The sequence below is a fragment of the Cebus imitator genome, unplaced genomic scaffold, assembly GCF_001604975.1.
Source record: "Cebus imitator isolate Cc_AM_T3 unplaced genomic scaffold, Cebus_imitator-1.0 Scaffold192, whole genome shotgun sequence".
In the NCBI taxonomy this organism is placed as follows: domain Eukaryota; kingdom Metazoa; phylum Chordata; class Mammalia; order Primates; family Cebidae; genus Cebus; species Cebus imitator.
Window position 1 is genome coordinate 1,727,895 of NW_016107507.1, and position 9,487 is coordinate 1,737,381.

The following is a 9,487-nucleotide window of genomic DNA, read 5'->3' on the forward strand; positions in this document are numbered from 1 at the left end:
AAAAAAAAAAAAAAAAAAGATAAATGAGAACTTGTTATTTTTCTGCTTAAAGCCTTCCATTTACTCCTTCGCCAGCAGTAAAAGCTAAATCATTAACAATAATCTACAAAGTCCTACATAATCAGCTTACCTTCCCTTTATTTCACTGATTTTATCTTTGACTACTTTTCCCCTTTGTATTAGTCAGGGTTCTCTAGAGGGTTAGAACTAATAGGATATATATTATAAATAAGGGAGTTTATTAAGGAGAATTGACTCACATGATCACAAGATGAAGTCCCATGATAGGCTGTCTGCAAGTTGAGGAGCAAGGAAGCCAGTGGTGGATCAGTCTGTGACCAAGGGTCAAGAGCCCTCGTCAAACCACTGGTATAAGTCCAAGATTCTAAAAGCTGAAGAACTTGGAGTCTTATGTTCCAGGACAGGAAGCATCCAGCATAGGAGAAAGATGAAGGCCAGAAGACTCAGCAAGTCTTCTCTTTCATCTTCTCCTGACTGCTTTATTGTAGCTGCACTGGTAGCAGATTAGATAGTACCCACCTGGATTGAAGATGGGTCTGCCTTTCCCAGTCCACTGATTCAAATGTTAATCTCCTTTGGCAACACCTTCACAGAACATCCAGGAACAATACTTTATATCCTTCAATCCAATCAAATTGATACTCAGTATTAACCATCACACCCTTGTTTATTGTGTTAATCCTCACTCCTCCAGGAACGTGATAGGCAAGCTTTTGCTTTAGGGCCTTTGCACTAGCTGGTTCCTCTGTTTGGAGCATTCTTTCATTATACGGCCAATACCTTCAGCTTCTTCCAGTCTTGGCTCATCTGTTACCTCTTCAGTGGGCCTCCCTCACACTCTCCAACCCTTCATCTCACTCTATGTTAGTTTTCACACAGCACTTATCACCTTATTTTATTACTTATTATGTTATTATCTGTTTCCTCCTAATAGAATATGAGCTACTTGGAGGTAGGGATATTTCACTGTTGTCTCAAGTGCCTGGATCTGTGACTTACATTGGGTGAATTTTCCGTAACTGTTTAGTGAATAAATAATTTAGACATCTTATGTGTATATCTCATAATTTGATTTTCTGAAACATTACAAAATCCTTTATTTGTATGATAAAATAGGTTCATCTGCATTGGGACACCTTCATCATACCAAATAAATGATATCCATTCATAAAGATCCTGGGACACTGATTTAGTCATCCATGAATTTTTTTTAAATTCCAAATGATAATATCTCTTTTTCTGTAACTTTTCTATTATTATTTTTCTTCTAGACATTTTAGTGTGAGAAAATAATTTTCTGTTCAAATGCCATTGTCCAAACTGTCAGAGATACTATCTTACAAAGAATTACACTTGGAAGGAGACAAAATCAGTTTATGTATCAACACTGGTAGATCTTGAGATACTTAGAAAACTAGGATACATCCCCTCAGTTATAAGATGAGAGGAGAACTTGGAAAAGAAGGCTTTTATCTTGTTAGAAAGCTAAAATCAAGTGTGAACTCTTTTTATGTAGACACCATTTGTGTGAGTTTATTTTTTAAGGACACACACACACACACACACACACACACACATATATATATATATATATATATATATATATATATATATTTTTTTTTTTTTTTTAAGATACAGGGTCAGCTGGGCAGTGGCATGATCATGATCATAGCTCACTGCAATCTTGAACTCCTGGGCTCAAGCAATCCTCCAGCCTCAGCCTACTGAGTAGCTAGGACTGCAAGGCACATGCCACCACACCTGGCTAATTTTTAAATTTTAAATTTTTATCTCCTTCTTCCTTTTTTTTTTTTTGGTAGAGGCAGAGTCTCACTATGTTGCCCAAGCTGGTCTTTAATTCCTGGCCTCCTGGCCTCAAGTGACACTTGCATCTTGACCTCCCAAAGTGCTGAGATTACAGGCATAAGCCACCATGCCCAGCTAAGGACCTTTAAAAGAGCAACTCCTCCCGGTCTCAATTCCTCTGAGTTACCTGTATTGGCACAGTGACATCCAGTTGAAATTTCATTTTCAAGCCATAACTGTTATATTGAAAAATTTCCCTATTTGTTAGCTATAAACAGAACAATTCTGTCTTTTCCTGCACTGCTAGAATATTTTCAAATTGATCATATAGGAAACCAAAAGAAATCTCTATGAATTCATGTTTAGACATACCAATCTATAAAGTATGTTTCAGCTGGGACTGCTAACAAAAGACTGATGTGAGCCTGATATCACCAATGGCTACTTTATGGGACCAGAAAAAGAGCTTCACAGGGTATTTCAGAACCATTAAGCCCTAGATCCAGCTATGCCTAAAGCCATCTTTCCTTAACACTTCAATTATGTGAGAAAAAAGTCTCCTTTTCACTGAAGCCAATCTGAATTGAATTCTAGCACTTGCCGTTCACATGGACCTTTTATCAAGTGTCAGGAGCAGCAAAGAGTTACACTGAGTTTCCCCAGAGAAGGAAGGAGGAAGATGGAAGCACAAGGGAAGCTAATGTTTTTATAACAAGATGGAAATGTGCTGCCCAGGTGGAGAGAGAAATCTCCTGAGGTTGGGAGGACGTGGGTGTCTGATTAATGAATGTCAAAGGTTTCCTCCCAGTCAGCTGCCCTGGAGGATTTCATAGAGATGGCACATGCGTACCAACATAATTTGTTCCTTAAGTGCCTCAGCCTTAAGAGCAGTAATAACCCCTGAGACCAATCCTGTGATCAGTGTAGGGCATAGGGCTCCCCAAATATTGTGCCATATCCTAACAGGGTTATCCAGTTGCCTCAGTGTGCTGTAAAAATAGTTTCATTTTTACTATATTCCCTGATGCAGAAAAAGAGGTTGGAAAGCACTAGAAGAGGATTGCCATGTGAGATTTCTGTCAAAGAGCTTGTAGCAGGCAAATCACCATCCCCTAAAGATGTCCATGTCCTAATCCCTAGAATCTGCAAAAATGTTTGGTTACCTAGCAAGGAGGAATCAAGTTTGTTGATGGAATTATGTTTGTAAACAGATGACTTCAAAATAAGATTATTCTGGATTATCCACATGAACCTAGTGTAATCACAAGGGTCTTTAAATGGGGAAGAGGGAAGCAGAAGAGTTAGAATCTCTGGGAGATGTCATTGTCCTGAGAAAGACTGAAGCTGCCAATGCTGGCTTTGAAGATGGAAGAAGGGGCCACTAACTGGGGAATGCAGGCAGCCTCTGGAAGCTGGAAAAGGTAAGAAAATGGATTATCTCCCATGGCCTCTAGAAAGGAACGTGGGCCTGCTTGACACCTTGATTTTAGACCAGTGTAGCCCACTGTGGACTTCTGATCTTTGGAATTGTAATGTAATAAATTTGTGTTGTTTTTGTCTGCTAAGTATGTGGCACACTGTTACAGCTGCAATTGGAAACTCATAAAGTATCCAATGGATGGAAGAAGTTCTGTGCTTGATGACAATGCAGGCAACAGCGAGAGGATCAGTAGCAATGATGACAGACGTGGGCTAAAGGTCAGGCCTGGCTACTTTTGCTGTTATTGTGTTAGTCCCAGGATTCTTGTACATTTCTCAGAGGGATGACAGGTGCATCCATAATGATGATATTGACCATCCCATGAGTGGGTAGATGGGACATACCAGATTTAAGTTGATTTGGAAATTTAGGTTCTTGGACTAGAATGTAATGGAACAAATTTATACCCAATAACATGTCTTAATCAATTATGTAACATCAATTTTAAACATTATTCACTTACACTCTCTAGAAGTCACTTTTTGAACCAATTACCAATATCATGTCTTTCTTTTTCTTTTGAGACAGGGCCTTACTCTGTTGCCCAGGCTGCAGTGCTGGGGCATGATCTTGGGTCACTGTAACCTCTGCCTCCCTGGTTCAAGCCATTCTCCTGCCTCAGCCTCCTGAGTAGCAGGGATTAAACACGTGTGCCACCTAATTTTTAATAGAGCTAAAATTTTTAGACCCCAGCTAAGTTTTGTATTTTTAGTAGAGATGGGGTTTTGCCACATTGGCCAGGCTGATCTTGAACTCCTGGCCTCAAGTGATCCATCCACCTCGGTCTCCCAAAGTGCTGGAATTACAGGCATGCACCACTACCCCCAGCCTGAATATCATGTCTTTACAACAGTGTCTGTCTTTTTTATTCTGGAGAATTTCTACTACTTGAAGTTCATGCACTTCTCCCATTGGATGTTAACCTCAGCAGCAGTAACACTACTCCATGCGTGTCGTTAATTGTTACTAAACTTTGGTGATCCCTTTTTCAACTTGCCTCCACTTTGAGCAGAACTCAATTCACTACAAAGCTCCTTTCTGCTCCTATTATTGACCACCCCTCCTACTTCCACAAATATCATTAGGCTCAAAATCTCCTCTCCCCTCCTTCCATTCTCACTTCTGAGTAATTCTGTTGTCTTGCTGTCTTCAAGGCACAGAACATCATAAAAGATTATGAATTTATTCTCTGTCATGGTTGTAACTAAACTTCTTACTCTCTAAACTCTGTTGGTGCAGTCTGTTTGAAGCTTTCTTTTTATTACATTCTCTGACTTTACCTTCTTCCCACTACTTTTCCACCGAATTATAAGAACCACATTATTAAAAATAATTATTATTTTGTCATTGATGGCCTAAAGCTTTTAAGTAGAAGTTGATTTGTTTATATAGTTGCTGCTGCATAATAAAAATCCAGAAACATTATATTCAATTTCATTTCAGAAAGAAGCATACTACTAATTGGGCTAGAAAGCTTTTACATTGGTGGTACCTAGTCACATATTTGACAAAGTCTCTTTTATTTTTCCATTTACTTTGAGTAGTAATTGGAAACTGTAGGCTAAACTCTCAGATACTTAATTTTATTTGTTGACTGTGACTGGGTGGTCAGTGGCTGTTTTTCACTTATCTTGAAGTATTTTCTATAATAAACTACCATGGAAAGAGTAACTTTGCAGTCTTTAGTGCTATTATTTTTTATAAAAATCACTTGGTATATATTGTCCTAATTGCAGTTTAAGATGCAGCATTTGTTTGAATTAGATGGATTAAAAAATACATTGCTCAAGGGTAAAAGCTTTTTTTCAAAATTGTCAGACTCTTCATTTTTTCCACTATTACCAGGAAAGAAGATAAAATCACCCTTATTCTATTTACCTTATTGCCTGAGGGACAGGTTTTTTTTTTTTTTTTTTTTTTTTTTTTTTTTTTTCACTGCTGCATTAGCATTTGTGATACAGCAGAAGCTGGAACATTACAAATGTCTGTAATTGTTTGCATTGCTGTAGGGAATATAATGTTGTTAATATCTATTACTGGACTAAATGAATGAATTAAGTAGCCAGAAACAAATATGATTGTCAAGCATGATTTAGTTGGTGTATAGCTTTGGAACAGCTGCCAAATTTAATATGGAGGGTGGAGGAGGGTTTCATATTTGCAAATACTGATGTTAGACACCTCTGCTTCCCCACTAGATGGAAGCCTTGCTTTGCTGGAAAGCTGTGTACAGCCTGGATGCTGCAGTGTGGTGTAAAATCAATAGCGAGCTAGAGATTCTTTTCTTTTCCTTCTGTGTTCTGTTGCTGTATTTCTATTGTTAGCATTTATTTGTGCCTTGTGCAAGCTTTTGCTCTTTGGAGTGGACCATCAAAGAGAGGATTAAATCAGAACGAGGGAGGAGAAGGTGGATCCAGTGCCAGCCTAAGTTCCACTGTGAACAGGCTGAGATTTTCCTTCCATTTTCCTCTCTGGTATCCCGTGCCTTGCTTTTGGGTGTACGTTGTGCCTGGTTGCCTGGGGCTTGTCTTCTTTGGGTGCACCTGGTATATTTTGAAATATACCTTTGCAGTGTCCTGTTTCCTCATAAAGATTCAGATTCCTATTTGGGTTCATCAAACACTGTACTCATTGAGCAGCTTTATGTATTAGGCACAGTGCCAGGCACTTTCACATCAGCCATCTCATTCTCACAATTCTGTGGAGCAGGTTATGATCCATTTTTCAGCCAGGTGGCAGTTAGCTGTTCTGGGAAGGTAATATGCTGAAAATGTCTTCTAAACTGGCATGCTTGCAGGCATTTCCACAATATTTCAATATTGTGGCCCAATAAATTTAGAGTATGTGGGGACAGACATTATTAAAAAGGCCTATTTATTGTAGGACTTCCCTGAATCTTTAACAGTGACTTCTGGCCATTGAAATTGCTTACCCACTCACTCATCCCATTAATGGTATTTCCACTACCTTCAGATGCAAAACCCTTCCTTACGTGTCTGTGGTGTCTATGGACTTCCTACTATAGAACAAACATTTTTCTGGAAGATCAAGTGTTTGCATTAAAAGTGCTACTCAGAATATCACTAGCTCTAGCTATCATCTTCACAGTACTTATGGGGAAGAAAGAGATCAGCAGGGAGACAAATCCCCAGAACAGCAGGTGAATTGTCAACCTTCTTGGCAGGAAGGAGGATGGAAGCAACCAACGATAGCATCCCAATTGTGTCACTTTTCTTTTCTTTTTTTTTTTTTTTTTGAGACGGAGTCTTCCTGTTGCCCAGGCTACAGTGCAATGGTACGATCTCGGCTCACTGCAACTCCTGCCTTCTGGGTTCAAGTGATTCTCCTGCCTCAGCCTCTTGAGTAGCTGGGATTACAGGCACTCATCACCACGCCTGGCTAATTTTTTTTGTCTTTTTGTAGAGACAGGGCTTTGCCATGTTGGCCAGGCTGGTCTTAAACTTCTGACCTCAGGTGGCCCACCCACCTCGGTCTCCCAAAGTGCTGTGATTACAGGCGTGAGCCACCATGCACTGGCCTTGTGTCACTTTTCATAGTGTATGTATTAAGAGGTGAGTATCTTCTGGTGTTTCATCAGGTTTAATGACTGGCATTACTTGGAAAGTTCTTCTCCATTATCAATTCTTAGATTATGGATTATGGCTTTCAGTTGTCCTGAATCTAATGGCTTTATTTATTGGAGATCATGGATATTAACATACACTTTCTCATCTAAGGACTGAATTGTGTGAGCTAGTAAACAATAATGTTTCAGTAAATCAAATGCTCCATTTCACAGTGAGGCTTATGGATATGGGGAGAATAGAGCTATGGGTTTCCCAATTCTCCAAGGACAAGGATCTTTGAAACTCTGTCCCTAGAAATGCTGGAGTCATTTTCAGATAAGACCTAAAATCGGTACCCTCATTGACTACCTGACTTGATGCTGGGCTTAGCTCATAGGCTCTTTTCTTCTCCCTTGGTCATTTTCTTTTTCTTTTTTTTAAATCAAGGGGTCTTTCTTTGCCCCTTAAGTTTGGTTGGTAGCAGTGCAGTTCACAGATTTCAGTGGTGAATCTTGAGATAAAGTATTGGAATTTTGATCCCTTCTTTCTTAGAAGACCTCTGAGCTACTTATGTAAATTTGTTCGCCCCTCAAGGGCACTTCAATAGTCTCTCTTTGCCACAGCCCCATCCTATATATGTATATTATTTATTATATTTCTGCATCATTGGACATCTCATTATCAAAAGCCCCGGACAAGCAAAAACAACTCCTTGTAACAGGATGCTAAATGCAATACTTCTTGTGTCAGAGGAAGGCCAAGGCCACAGGGCTGGGAGCAATACAGTGGGGTCACGTACTCCCACAGTCTAAAGCAAAGGACTAGACATGCAAAGACATGTGATCTCTGGTTCTGCCGCCATTGTTCTAATGTCCACCTCTGGACTACAGAATAGAAGCAAGGAAGATGCAGAGTGTGGATGACTCTGTAGGCACTTAACCTGGTCCTGCTGTTCCCACCCAGCATGCACTTCAGAAAAAATGAAATCTGACTAAAATCTGTTAACGGATCTCATGGGAGAGGCTATAGCTAGAATTGCCCCGGGACTTCGGGGAAGGAGATAGACCTGTGCTGGGGATGGCCTCTTCTTTCGGGGTTTGGGGAGCAGGGGTGCATCAGTATCTGGCTAGATATGGATACTGTGGAAGGCAACTGGCCTGAGTTGCCTTGAGAGAGTCTCTATCCTAGAGGAATGCTCTGAGGTCAAAGTGATCCCAACGTAAGAGCAGAACATTTGGAACCAGGGGGCTGAGTAGGAAGTTCAACAGCACCTGCTGGAGGAGTCCCCAGCATCAAGGGAACTACAGAGAAGAGATCCTTCAAATCATAGGGAATGGTCTCTAAAGATTCTACTGAAGTCCTCCACAGGAGTTCTCTTGGGCCATTGTCTCAGCCCAGTGGGCCCCAAAGCAAGATTACAACTGTACCCAGGTGTAAAGGCTTTTGGGAGCTTCTCGCTCCTCCTTCTCTCATTCTGGCTCCATCCAGGGGTCCTAAGATGTCATAGCAAGGACAGCAAGAATGAAAAAGAAATGGGCCACATTCTGTGCTTCCCCACTGTTGGATTTCTGGCCTGAAGAAGGAAGAGGGAGTAAAACTGAATAAAAGACTAAAGTGTTAGTAGTAAATTTGGTCAGATGTTTTATTGCCTAAAATGCTCAGAGGGCTTTAAATTACCTGAGATTGACATGAAAGTATACAGGACCTGCTTAGGATTTTTTTCAAGGACACAGAAGAGCAAGTCATGAGAGCTGGTATGAATCACGGAGGGGAGTAGGAATGGCTACATTCTGCTTGCGCTCTGCACCCCGGGGGTCCAGTTCATCCAACAATGAACTCTGAATCCTGTAGATGTTTCGTTCTACTGGGAGGCACCATTCAGAAGGCATTGACTGTTAGGAAGTAACTGAGGCTGGTCCGATTTCCTCTGGCAACAATGTCCTGAGGAAAATCTTCGCGAGGTGCTGGGTCTGTCTACTTACTGCCTTTACAGCAGTCCTGGTATCATGGGGTGAATTCAGCTGTCCAAACTCATCAAACAGCACACTTTCGGTATGTGCAGTTCTTTGTGTATCTATATCTCAAAAAGTGAGTAAATCCAGGGCCTGGGAGTGAATTTACAAAATTCTGCATAGATTTACTCTTTCCATGCTTTTCAGAAATCAGAATGGTAAGATTTAGAAACAGTTACAGAGATAGACTTTCACAACTCAGTTTACCAACTGTCTTTTTTTTTTCTTTTAATCAGAGTGGTTCCCCCTGCTTTTTATTGTATAGCTAGTTTTCAAGTCAGAGTGAAGAGTACTAAGATTTGCAACTTAAAAGAAACACTCATGGTTTCTTTCTGTCTTGTCCAATTCTTTCTTCCTTGGAGCTTCCCATGGAAAACACAGCAGTACATAGTTGCCACCTCCTAGTTCAGCTTTCTCAGTAGAGGAAATTAATTCTAATTAAGCCCTCTTAATGAACTTACTAATTTGTTCAGAAAATGTGTTCATAAACTTCTACAACCACGGACTACACTTAAGCAATTAAATATGTATAAAATGAACATTTCCTGGCCTATAATGACTGAATGAAGTAGCTCAGGGCCTATGGGAATGGGAGACTCCCC